This window comes from Triticum aestivum, chromosome 3B (genome assembly GCF_018294505.1).
Source record: "Triticum aestivum cultivar Chinese Spring chromosome 3B, IWGSC CS RefSeq v2.1, whole genome shotgun sequence".
NCBI lineage: Eukaryota > Viridiplantae > Streptophyta > Magnoliopsida > Poales > Poaceae > Triticum > Triticum aestivum.
Genome location: NC_057801.1, coordinates 234,697,748 through 234,710,933, shown reverse-complemented (window position 1 = coordinate 234,710,933; position 13,186 = coordinate 234,697,748). Strand labels below are relative to the sequence as shown.

The 13,186-nt window shown below is 45.1% G+C and overlaps 1 long non-coding RNA gene across 1 annotated transcript; it reads right to left on the bottom strand.

Moving 5' to 3' along the window:
- Positions 1 to 9,389: 9,389 nt before the first annotated feature.
- LOC123069489 (uncharacterized) lies at positions 9,390 to 12,967 on the bottom strand. The gene is made up of 2 exons (XR_006432590.1): positions 12,343 to 12,967; positions 9,390 to 11,592 (listed from the first exon to the last, which is right to left on the bottom strand). It is a non-coding gene; the product is annotated as an uncharacterized lncRNA (long non-coding RNA).
- Between the last annotated feature and the right edge of the window lie 219 nt (positions 12,968 to 13,186).

Genomic DNA, 13,186 nt, shown 5'->3' with positions numbered 1-13,186 from the left:
GCTCCCCAAAAACCTGATCGCCCCTCTCACGTACAGGATCACGAAAGGTGGGGTTCAGAGGACTGATGTCCCTTCTTGCGGTGCACGCCAGAAGGAGGGCTGGAGAAGAATTGCGTGGCGGCGCTAAGATCTGGAATGGTGCGAGACTATATGATACAGCGGCGGCTAGGGTAGAGCATGTCAGGTCGGTCGTGCGAGTATAATAGTAGGCCTTTGGCCCCCAAACCCCACGTCCAAGTTAATAATAGCCCCACCAGGGTTTGTCTCAAAAAAATGGAGTAATTAAGGCGTACGTTAGTCCCTTTAGTATAAATACTATATCACCAATAATGGCCCCACCTTTTGTCTCACAAAGTACAGTATGTTGGAGTACAACCGGCCACACGTTTACAATCCGCTTCTCTTCTCTCTCCTCTCTCCTCTTCTCTCTCCTTCAGCTAAGCACAAATACTATATTTAAATCCTTATAGCCTGCTTAGGTCATCTAATTGTAGTACTTGCTCTAAAGTTACTCTCCACTGTGTAGTCTGAAATGTCGGGCGTGCAGCGGGCGGTGCCCTCGGTCGGCGCGCCACTTCAACAGCGGAAGCAGTGAGAGGTCGCGTCGCCCTGACTTGCCATCAATGTGGAGCGGCAGGCTCAGCTGGCGTCGGGTGGGAAGCGCGCGCGGGAGGGGGAGGGGTTTTTGTTGGGCCAAGAAGGTGAGAAGCCAACTTGGGATCGGTTCGAAGTTTTTTTGAGTGGGTTAGATGCATCTAGCCCAAACTAACCCTCCCTATTTGGATATTTTTGGGTTAGTTGAGTCCAAACTAACTCTAACTCTCGGATCCAAACAGGGCCATCATGTGCTCCCATACTCTGCATATGACACTAGTCTATGTTACTACTCCCTCCTTTCCGGTTTATAGAGATGTTTAGAGTAACATAGTAATATGTTACAATATAAGTTACTCCCTACTATGACCAGCCTTGGCCTCTCCCAGTGCTCCACCATGTATAGCTGCAAAGCCTGCCACGTAGGCATAAAATATGATGTGGCACCAATAAACTAAGCACCTATGCATTGAAGACTTGAGTTACTAAGCCATTTAATGCATTTAGCACCTCATCCAAGAGCATGGTTGATAGTATAGCCAGCTACTGGCTATAAGCCAGTGGCATGTCATCTACAGCCCATCTTATAGTCAACATCTACAATAGTAGATCAAAAGAGTGTACTACTTTTTTATTATGTGGCCCACCTTTCATTCTCACAAAGTGCCTAGGAGCACGTGCTAGAGCTGGCTCTTCACGAAGAGCCCGCTTACCTTCTCTCTCCTCTTCTCTTTCCTCCAACTAAGCAGAAATATACTAGTTTATTCCTTATAGCCCGCTGACTCAACTCTATTGTACTTGCTCTAAGCACATCTAAGCACTTACTAGAACCCCCTTGACCCTGGACCTTGATGGTGTACGTCACCTTGTGTCTCATAATTTTCCTCGTCATCATCTGAGTCCTAGAAGATCTCACCCACATCATCATTAGCATGCAGCCACCTTGATAGACAACGTGCACAAAAGGAGTAGAGGCGACTGGGGACGCACCACCACCACGTCGTGGGCAATCCGTACGTGCTCGTGTGTGTGCAGCATGCGTGTTTTTCCATCGGTGCTAGCTCTAAGGCCAAGGCTGCGGTCGTCTTTGTCTCCGACTAGTAGTTGAGCAACAACGGCAAAGAGGTTCTGCAAGAGATGCGTATGCACCGTTGCGTGCGAGCTTCGCCGTAGCATGACGAACTGGACGTCGCCGCGGATGGCACACGCCTCCATGCAGCTGAGTATGTGCGCATGCATGTGTTATTCACATGCATTCTGCGGCCGAGCGTGTGTGCATGCACGTGTTGTGTACGTGCGTTGTGTGCTCCATGCTGTGCATGTATGTGCATGAGTTGGATCGGATGGAGTTAGTGCGTTGGCTTGTGTACATGCGTGGCTGCATGCGTCATGTACATGTGTGGCTTGTTGCATGGATATCAATAATTCAATATAAACTACTCCCTCCGTTCCTAAATATAAGTCTTTCTAGCCATTTCAAATAGACTACAACATACGGATGTATGTAGACATATTTTAGAGTGTGGATTCACTCATTTTGTTTTGTATGTAGTCCCTTATTGAAATCTCTAAAAAGTCTAATATTTGGGAATGGAGGGAGTATAAAACATCTTCAACTTAGCATCCTGATGTACCGTTTTTAGTGGTTAGCGAAAAGGTCATGTTCTTTTATTCGTTTATAGGTGGGCAGGCGGCAAAAAATAGGGGAAAACGCGCAAGGTTCGTGCACTTCGATGGCACCTACGCAATATTTTTTATCCTCGATGGCATGTGAATAGTGCACGTACTCAACGACGGAGCACGGGATGGTAGCAATGACATAGTCAGCCCTTTTTTGGAGAGAGTACGTACTAAATAACTTTGATGTGTCCCGTCAACTCGCAGAACGACGAGAAGCTTGATTACGCCTTCTCCCTCGCCAACGCGTGCGCAGTGGCTCGCATCACGAGGAGAAACTTTTGCTTACAAGCGGTGGACGTGCAACAGTTCATTTGGTGTCAGATTGCCAGAAGCACTACTGTAGAACCATCGACTTCCGGAAGAGGCGAAGAGCCAAGCGCAAGGTCACCTACTAACCTTAGGCTAGGCATAGTGGGAGTAACATAAGTAGGGGTACCTCCTTTTTTTATTCTAGAAACAACCACACGCGAATATCGAGGTGCTGGTTACGTAGAACAAATTTCCTAGAGTCCGTGCTCAATCCTCCTCTATCTCTCTTCTCAGCCAGCCAGCGGACGCGTGGAGCCCATCGTCTGTTTGCTCACATGTGGTCCCACATGTTAGTAAAAACGCAAGAGGACCCACTAAACCTGCACATCTTTCACCTCGACATGCTGGTGATGAAAAACAAATCCAATAAAGATCTTCGGTGGCCGCTTTTGGAGTTACTCAAGAGTAGTAAGATTCTATTTACAGTTTAACCCAAGATGCACATCACGTGGCCTCAACTACCACTCTATTTTCTTGCATGACACGACCTGGATGCTGGATGTCCCACGTGTCAGCAAAAGGAGGAAGAACCCGACCAAATATTCGGCTATGCTCTCGGATTAGACTAGTTGTGCTAAAAAAATTATTGTGTACTCCCTCCGTTCCAAAATACTTGACTTCCATTTGTCCAAAAATGGATGTACCTATATACTAAAACATGTCTAGATACATCTATATTTTGACAAATAGAAGGCATGTATTGTGGAATGGAGGGAGTAGAATGGATGCAAGTTTTGGTATTGGGAAGAAGAGTACATCGATATATTGATAGAGCGCAATTCAGTAGATGTTCTAGCACTTTTAGCTAGCATAGAGGCTAGAGATGAGACTAGTGCACTTGTTGATACTCCTACTAGAATAGAGGCTAGACATGAGACTAGATGCGAGGAAGCAATGTCTACTTCTTTACAATTGAAGAAGAAAGAAGCACACAAGAACGAGCCTCTGCAGATCAACAATGAATGCATCGAGAAGGCACTAATCTAACTTACAGGAGCAGTTATGGAAGTTGGATATCTTCTAGAGTAGTAAAATGTATTCTTGTGGTTCTTGTTTTCTTTGGTCTTTCTTTTCTAGTCAAAATTATCGTTGGAGTCCGTGCAAAACAGAGGTCCGTTTGGGGTCGTGCGTTGGAGTTGGCCTTACAAGTGGGACCGCAGTTGAGGAAACGGACTATCGGCAAACCCCCACCTCGCCCACCGCGTGATGGCTGAAGTTAGAGAAACGACGAGGTTGAAGAGATTGCTCTAGCATGGACTCCAAGAAATAATATGGTGTCAGATGGATGTCGTGGTGGTGGCGTGTGCCGTACTCCTGGACGTGAATGCTTATTCTAGCCCATGCCACCTACTACTCCTACTACTTATATAGTACTAGTATCGAGGATTCGAGGTGCCGGTTACATACAGCGAACGGATGATGCTTCGGTGCCTTAAGGCACCTACCTTTGTGTCTATGACATATGGGCCCAACAGGTGGCTGGCCCACACGTCAGTGACCCAAAGGCAGGTGCCTTTAAGGCACCGAAGCTATGTCCACAACAAACACATTAACATATGGTATAGTAAAAACACCCGCCAGACGCGCGAAGCATGTGAAGCTAGTACAAATAGTGTACTACTATTGTTGATTGGCCTCATCTGATAACCTGTTGCAATGCACGTACAATTATGTATTCAGAAAATATTTTTCTGCCTCGTCGCACCACTCACTCAGAGAAGCGACTCGAAAGCCATTCATAAATTTAGTAAGTTTATCACAGGCATATCATTTTATTACATACAACAGGTCATCAACCCACATCGACAACGAGGATACATTATAAATACTAAAATTTTCATCACACAACAAATAACAAGCAATGAAATGAACTTAAACTCAACCAATCCTCGGTGTTGGAACGCTTGTTTTGAACCATAAGTGATTCTCTGGGACGGGCCATCTATTGTCGATCTCGAAACCAACGCAGGACTGATCATCCAGGCTGAAGCGGCCTACTATATCAGCACCAGGGTAGAGAACCACCCAAATGTCTGAGGTATAGACACAGTTGCTTCTCATAAATGGTACTAGTAACATTGTGTCAATAGCAGTTGGATCGCCTTTCACCATCATCAGATAGTTTTGTCCAAGGAAGAGCGAGTTTTCTCCAAGACTATCAATTCTGTACCAGGGAGAAGGTGTTGGTGCTAGCACACTAGTATCCATCCCAAATACCATGCAACGGGTGTTGGAATAGGTCCGGAGAGTGCGACCATGGGAGACAACACGTGCTCCCTTAGTAGTAACAAACTCGGTGCGCTGTATACAGACAAGAAGAGGTGATCCATCGGAATTTGTTGCCAGGCGCCACTGAGTATATATGTTCTGCTTGTCCTCATGCTCGTGATCATCACCATCGTCATCTCCCCCTTGGTTATATAAATTTTCAAGTATAGGTGGTGGAATGTTCATAGGACCTTGGAAACACAAGAAGAAAGTTAATTAGTAAAGGGAAACTTGCTAACCCGCATGCATGTGGATGAAACAATTATAATTACGGTGGAAGACAAACGTACCGAAACTACGAGGATCCCATGCAAAAAATAGTGCCATGAGCGGTGGAAGCAAACACAAGACCCTCGTATTGAATTGCATCACAGTACACATCCGTGTATAGAAACTGATTTTTGAGCAATATCCATCGAGTCGAAGCACAAAGGACGGCAACAAGCTTGTCAAACATAGCAACAACTTCATAGTTCTTGTAATTCCAAGAGCGGTTGGGAACTCGACAAATTGCTATCTTCCATAGAAGACAGTAACCATGATCGTATTTGAACGTGCGTAGAATACCGGTGTGCTCAACCTCTGGGCAGTCTGCTGAGATTTTTCGAAGTGGAACTCGGTGACGAGTGTACACATTCACAAGTTCCCACTCGCAGTTTTACCCAATATAAACAACCCAATCTCCATTTACGCCTGCCCAATCCTTGCCCTCAAGCGATGGCATCTTAACATCATACGTATCATTATCAAGCGGCATCAACTTGCACAAGGCGAGGCCTCCGTCGTCCCCGCGCCAGTAGTCATCAGGGTCACGGCGAAGAAGATAGGAGAGATCAAACCGCTCCTTGACCCTTGGGTTCCTTGTAATGATGTTATTAGTTGAGTCGAGAATGGTCTTGAACGAACCTGCCATGCTAGCCGAGGTGATGGCGTCGCACCGATCAATGAGTTCCTCCACCACGTCATCTTTCAGATCGGGGCAAGAATAACGGGGTCGTTTTCGGCCTGTTCCCTCCATGGAGAAGACGATCGAACAATGGCAGAAGGAAGGGTGAAGGGCTTAAGGAAAATGGAGGAGCGAGAGGAAGAGCGTGCGACAGCAGTTCCAAATCGAGAGGGAAAGGCGAAGAGTCGGTGGACGGTTGCCAGTTTGCCACGGTTCACGAAGAGGCGCCCCGGCCTACACGTTCGTTCGGAAATACTAGTAGAAAAGGACTCGTCGTCGTCTCACTGATATGTTGGAACGGGACCACATGTCAATGAAACATGGTGTGTAATTTCTCGTGCAAAATGCGATCTGGCCGCGTTGGCCCGAGGTGCCGCATTATTATTTTTTTGAAAGTTTGCCGCATTAGTTATCGACCTTTATTTTTTTTAACATGCAATCTGAATGGATAGCTCCTGTGGTCATCACACGTGAGCGGATATAGTGATGGTTGATTCGCCCGAGCAACTTATTACTGTGGGAATATGGGAGTACCAGCGGATTCAAGGAACAGAGAAATGATGGTTGCTTCGTCCGAGCAACTTACTGTGGCGAAGGTGGGGCTCTGTGATTTGACTGCTCACTAGTCATTACTACTGCGGCGCAACGACCGGGGTGAATCTTTCCCTGAAGTTGTGTTGTGCACTCAATATTTCTGCATGGCAGGTAGAGCCGGATGAAGGGTGTCCAACATGTCGGCGAAACGAAGTTGAATTATTTCTGGCATTGCTATCAATCCTTCAGGATTTGTTTATATGTACACATAATTTTAATGAAATTGTATTGTGATGCTATGAAGGTTTCAACTTTGGTTCCCGCGGGAAAAAAAAGGTTTCAACTTAGGATTCATGTGTCTTGCCTCGAGATTATCTCGTTGCAACATTCCATCAAATACAAATGAAACTACCATGGCTAATGCATCTCAATGGTTCGCAGATCAGCGTCAATATTCACATCACAACTGAAGTCAAAGTTGTGAGAAGGTGTACAAATAAAGAAAAAATATAATTGATCGATGTTGTTCGTAGGCATGGCTCCATTTCCTTGGCACAGTGTTCATTCCTTGGCAGCTAGTTTCACCCAGCTCTGTAGCCAAAAAAGAGGTGTATGAAGGACACCACAATCTGATCATTTTGTGCATCTCCACTAAAATCGAGCGGACCATCCCTGTTTGCAAAGATATCAAGTCAGTGTGATTACAATAATAGTGGAACTAGATGATGAAACATAACACACATAAATAGAAGCCGATCACCTCTATGATCTCTCTTTAGGACTAACTTCTTGTTGGAGAAGATTAGGCACAGAGTTGGATGAGGAGGATAGCAAAACCAATCTCCCTTTCCGCAGTCCCACATAAATGTAAAAACGTTGCCCGTGTGACATTTTGGTGGAACTGCACAAAACACTCTTTAGAAAAAAGTGATTTGTGCAGTTCACCAAAAGGTCGCAATAGCAACAAGGTGAAAATGGATAGCCCTGTTTGCAAAAGGAGGTCGAAAGGAAACAATTACTGCCCAATAACACGAGTTGAAGACACAAACGCCGACAAAAAAGAAGCATGTTCCATGTAATAAGGGAAAGATAGCACATGGTGGTTTATCAAAAATGGTTTGAGGACAATATTGCAAGATGGAAAGTACACCGACCGAGATATGATTTAAGCAAGCAACTAAAGAAGATCCACATGCAGCAACATGGGAAGATGGGCAGTGGAGCAAGGCCGGAGGAAGCTGTACTTGAGGGTCGTCGGGATGTTACTAGGAGGGCGCCAGCGGCCGAGATCTACCCATACTGCGGCAGCGAGCAAGTGGCGAAGGCCCTACCGCGCCGGAGCTTGATCAGAGAGAACGGCAGGTACCGCAGATCGGGACGTGCTGCCTCAACACCGTCGAACGGAGAGACGATGCACATCCTCCCTTTCCGCCGGCGGATAGGATGCGGCCGGATCACTGACCAACACTGAGAGAGAGAGAGAGAGAGAGGCCACGACCGCCTTGTGTGAGATGGTGTGACGAGAGACAAACCCATTTTTCCATTTTCCCCACGACAATCGTTTTATATTCTGTATGTGCCATTGAGGAATATATAACTTTATTTAATGCTAACGCATCAAGTCGAACTTTGTTCCGTCTAGGCGCGGTACCCGACCCTCCTTCGAGTAAACAACCGCTAAACGCGTCAAATTATCACGTGGGCTGCCTTTTCATACAGAAACGAAATCCACCGTGTACCCGCGCGGGTGTGGCCGGGAATGAGACGTGAGTACGTGTGTCCTGCGTGCACTTCTTCTTTAGGTGCAGGTACGTATGTGGGTGGGTGTGAGAGAGATGGTTTGTGCGAAACAGAGGCAATGTGTTGATGATATCTCAAACAGAAAAGCGTGACATATGCAATGTGTGTGAAACAGAGTCATGGACGAGAGATATCGATAGAATTGAAAACAGGGATGAAGTGTGTGGCTGCGCGATCTATAAAGAGTGCCATCGAATTTGTGTTTGCCCACGTCAAAGATACAGGGCGGCTGGCCTACTGGAATTTGAGAGGGCAGAGGTGCAGTTTTTCTCCGTGGCATGGATACCTACCTACAACTTTCGACTATCGGTGTGTGTGGGGGGGGGAGGGGGCAGAGACTGATCGACTAGTATATGTGTGGGAAGGAGAGAGACCTAGCTATGTATTGAGGGAGATCGATCGACATCCATGGATATGTGTAGCAGAGGAATAAGTTTGGGAAAAGACAAAGGTAGATCGTCGAAGGGTTGGTGGTGGAGTGGCGTCTCACAAATGGTGGGAGAGGCCTGTTAGACAAACGGAGGGTATGAGTGCAATATCAATAAGAGAGGGCGGGGGATGTCTGTCTGTCTATGCACGTGCGTGTGAGAGACGGGTAGGGAGGTATTCAAGGATGATGAGGGGAGAAGATATGGTTGTGGTAAGCATACGTAACTACATAGGAAGATCAACCGTCGTGTGCCCGAGAAAGGGAGAGACATAACTATCGAGGTTAGTGTATCGGTGCTTGGTGAAAACAAATTATAGTCGACCTGGCTATATGTAGGGAGATCAGTTCATATACACGCCTGCATGTGTTAGAAGCAATAAGGTCCGGAGAGACAGACAGGGGGAGAGGGTGTGGCTAGGAGGTGGCACTACACCATGACAAAAATTATGGGGTCGCCTTATCTGCCGGGAAAACCAGCTAGTGGAGGCAAAAAGTCTGCCGGTAATGCCTTTTGCCGGCAAATACGAACTGCCCTTGAAAGTCCTGTCGGGAAATATAATTCCCAGCAGTTACAAGAAAGCCCGGCAGTCCCTCTGACCTACATTGCTGGACCTTTTGCCGGCAGTTAGAACTATTCCCGGCAAATACATTTTTCCTGGCAGACTGACAATACAGGGCAGATAGAAGAATTCCTGGCAATGAATGTGCCCTTAATTAAGTACACTGCCAACGCACAAATTACCTTGGAATTCAACCTATCATTTCTCTCCACCCAATTTTATACCATAATCTAGACTTCAATGTGTACACGGAAAATCACACATTTCGAGTAATTCAAGTTGCATCATAATATATATCTCAACAATACATCATGTCTGCATGCATACATACATATGTATACATTTGTAGGTTCACGAGTCTAGTACTGCATCACAGCATACATACAGGTTCGCAAGTCCAGTACTACATCACAGCCAAAAGGACAACAATCCATCATGTATACATACATACATTTGTAGGTTCATGTCTCCAGTATAACATCACCAAATATAACATTTAGTTTCAGTTAGAAACTGGTTCCATCCTAGATTGCTACTTCATCAGATAGATATTAAAATCCAAAAATCCAAAAACCGAGTTAGATTCTACCAATAGGTCCTTTTAGCTCACAAAACATATATCTATAAACTTGTGGGGTGCAAAAGCAGACCTGAAAAAAGAAGCAAACCAATTACCACATATCAGAAGTATTTAATAAAAGCACAACCTGCTCACTAGACTCCATAGCTTCAACCAGATAGTAGATTACGGAACAAATACCAGATTATAAACAAACAATGCTCTTAGCACTTTACAATGTGGCTTTTACATTTAACATCCATTTAATTGTTTGAGTGAATCAGATATTAAGGCCTAGTCAACTCAAATGTAATTTCTTAATATTTATTTACTGGAATGAGAACACACACACCCATTACTAAAAGATTGTCCACTTAGATGCACTAATGTAAAGAAATGAGCATTAAGCAATCAAGATGGAGAAAAGTGACACAGATTACCTTCTGTGCATTTGAGAAAATGGAAAATGTGGCGAGGAAGTGGATTCTATGCAGGCAAAGAAATGCAAGATCACTCTGGACTACAGAAGATCTCAAACCATGCCACAGAACTACTCAAATGATTCATCTATTGTCTATGCACTGATTTTCCAAATAAAGAATCTTTGCATTGTTGACGGTCCAACCCATAGTTCACGCAAATGCTATGATACAAATGCTCAACCTATATGATAATAGAAATTTAAGAACAACAGAGTTGAAGCGATTAGCTAAGCTCTCGCTGAAGATTTTGTCGTATGGATGGAACTCTCAAGTTCAGTTTGACTTGTGATATATATACTAGTGAAATTTCAACATCCCAAGAGACAAAAGGCAGGTTCAGTTCACAGTACAGTAAGCAAGCTTAACTTGTATCACATGGCATTCATTCTCATATCTTCAAAGGGTAGTAGTTTACATATAAACTTAACAGAAAAGGTCAAAAGTTTGAAACACTTGCTCATATATCATATCTCCCAGAAGGTCAAAAAAGCATCCAACATGTAATAAAATTACCAATTAGTCATGGCATATTTATATATGGAAATATTTTCGTCCAGCATATGATTCATATAAACTACTTATTCTCCAAATATCAAAATATATATATTGAAAATGCCCAGTGACGGCAACAAGACTAGTACATGAACAACAATACTAGTAGAGTTTTAAAGACACACCCTTTAAGGCCTTATTCTTCAAAGCAATACACCGGGAAAAAAGAACCTTAACTCTGCAGTAATTTAAGAAACAATATTTAAGAACATAGCTTACAGGTGTTGGAGAAAGCAACACATCCTCATTTAAGTTTCCAAACTATTCTTAAAGACAGAAACAGGAATGAGTAGAAACTAGTCACTCTGAAATATACCAAGGAGCATACCAGAACACATAAGCTTTCTGAACCAAAAGGATTTGCCAGGAGCATGAGCAAAACACAAGCGCTAACTACCCGTGGTGTTCCATACTGACAAGCAGCATTAAGTTGCAGTATGTTACACGTCAAGGCATGAAGTTCCAGCCTTTTGCATCTTCTATATGGAACTATAAATGAACGAGTGCCAGCATCGTTGTTACTTTCAGTTTGGCATTGTTCGACCATTTTTTAGAGAGAGCAAGTACTATAGTATGTATTGATTAGAGAGGCAATAGATGTATGTCTTAATCCTAACGATGTGCCAAGATACTACATAGTATCTACTCATTAAAGAGACAATAAAAATTAAGAACAAAGATGATAGTTTTACTCAAGTAACAAACTCACCATTTTCCTTTGGTAGCGAGCCAAGGAAGCACTCTCTTCACGGTGATCCCCGATCACATCCGCTTCCGCTCCCTACAAGCACAAGAAGTTTATTCCATTCCATTTTGCACCACATCTCAACCATCACTCACAATGCATCTGGACAGCTTTGGACCCATCAAGGTTTTCTCTAAAAAGATCATAGTGCCAAGTATAAGTCTGTTAGGAGAAAAGGTGAATTTATGGCACATAGTATTCTGGTCAATTTGTTCACCCACATGTAAATTTTATGAGAAAAGGCTAGCTACGCAATGAAAGAAGCAAGACGCCTCAGTATCTCACAAACACACCAGGGCACAAAACGTGTTATTAAGTATAACTAAAGAACTGCATTTGATAGCAAAATCTTTATGCTAGCAGACTCAAATTCAATTGACACGATGCCATCTAGCCACATCGGCATTTGCCAGTAGCAGCTTCTAGTCAGAGCAAATTACTTGAGCGATGCATTACTGCACAACCAAGAAAAGTAGACCCACAAAAGCACATGTTCTGTCACTTCTATTGGCTCCCTGTGTATGCAGAATTGCAAACAAAATATCTGAAGAACAACTAGAATGATTATTTGTTTTAATGCAATGACGCCAGAATCAAAAGGGCCTTTTGCACTGCAAAAATTGTAAACAGGACATTTAATTTGATTGATTAAGATATGGCTGCAGTGGGGATTTTATTTTAAAGGGAATGAGAGACTAAAACAGAGCATAGTTTGTATATAGTTATAATGCAGAAAAACTCTCACAATAAACTTCATCCGGACCGTACATACAGTTACTATTGGCAAGAAGCAGAACAGAGGAACGAAAAGAAGAGGGAGCAACGTACAGAGTACAGTCAGATGCCATGGTGTAGTATTTTTCAAGTGCTCAAGTATGCTTACCAAATCTCCATACTCCAATGATATTTGGCTCCCAGATGCCATGCTCGCCAACGGCAGGCAACCAATCAACACAACACATCAACAGCAGCACAAGGAGCAGCAGCTCAACAATCCTGGCGGTGTCCTACGACGATGAGGCATGCAGGTGGGCGGTGGATGCCGGTTGCGAGGCTGGGGTGGCCGGATCCGAGGCTGGGGTGGCCGGATCTGACTCAAGTAGGAGGAGGAGGGCACGCCACAGCGGCTCGTCGGAGACGATTGGTCGTCGTTGGCTGTGGAAGGAAAGGGGCGTCGCCGGCTGGGGAGAGGCCGGAGCTCATGGAGGCAGGCACAGTGGGAGGGAGGAGAGATGGGGAGCGACGGGTAGAGAAGGTAGGGCGGCGACCAGGCGCTCTCCCTCCAGATCCAGATCGGGGGAGAGGAGGAGCGACGAGAGAGAGAGGGGGCGGCGCGGTACTGGACGAAGGGGATGGGGGCGACGGCACCGGGCGGCGATGGTGCGGGTGGGGGATCCAAGGCGACGGCACCGGGCGGCGATGATGCGGGGCGATGGGGATCGATGTTGACTTGGTGAGTGCGGCGCTGAGGGAAGAGGTGGGGACTGGATGTGGGTAAAGAAATTAGGGCTGCGTGCGGCGGCCGTGCGCTTCCAGTGACTTCTATGTTTTCGCTTCTCCGCGGCTGCCTCGCGCGCTTTTTGGTCCGAATTTTTTAATCCCCGCCAACATGCATACCGGCAGTGCATCCGCCCTTGTTTACTTTTTAGGGCAGATGGACCGACCCTAAAGACGCCGGCAGATAGACTGCCCTTGTAAGTTCATTATCGCCGGCACATAGCACACCC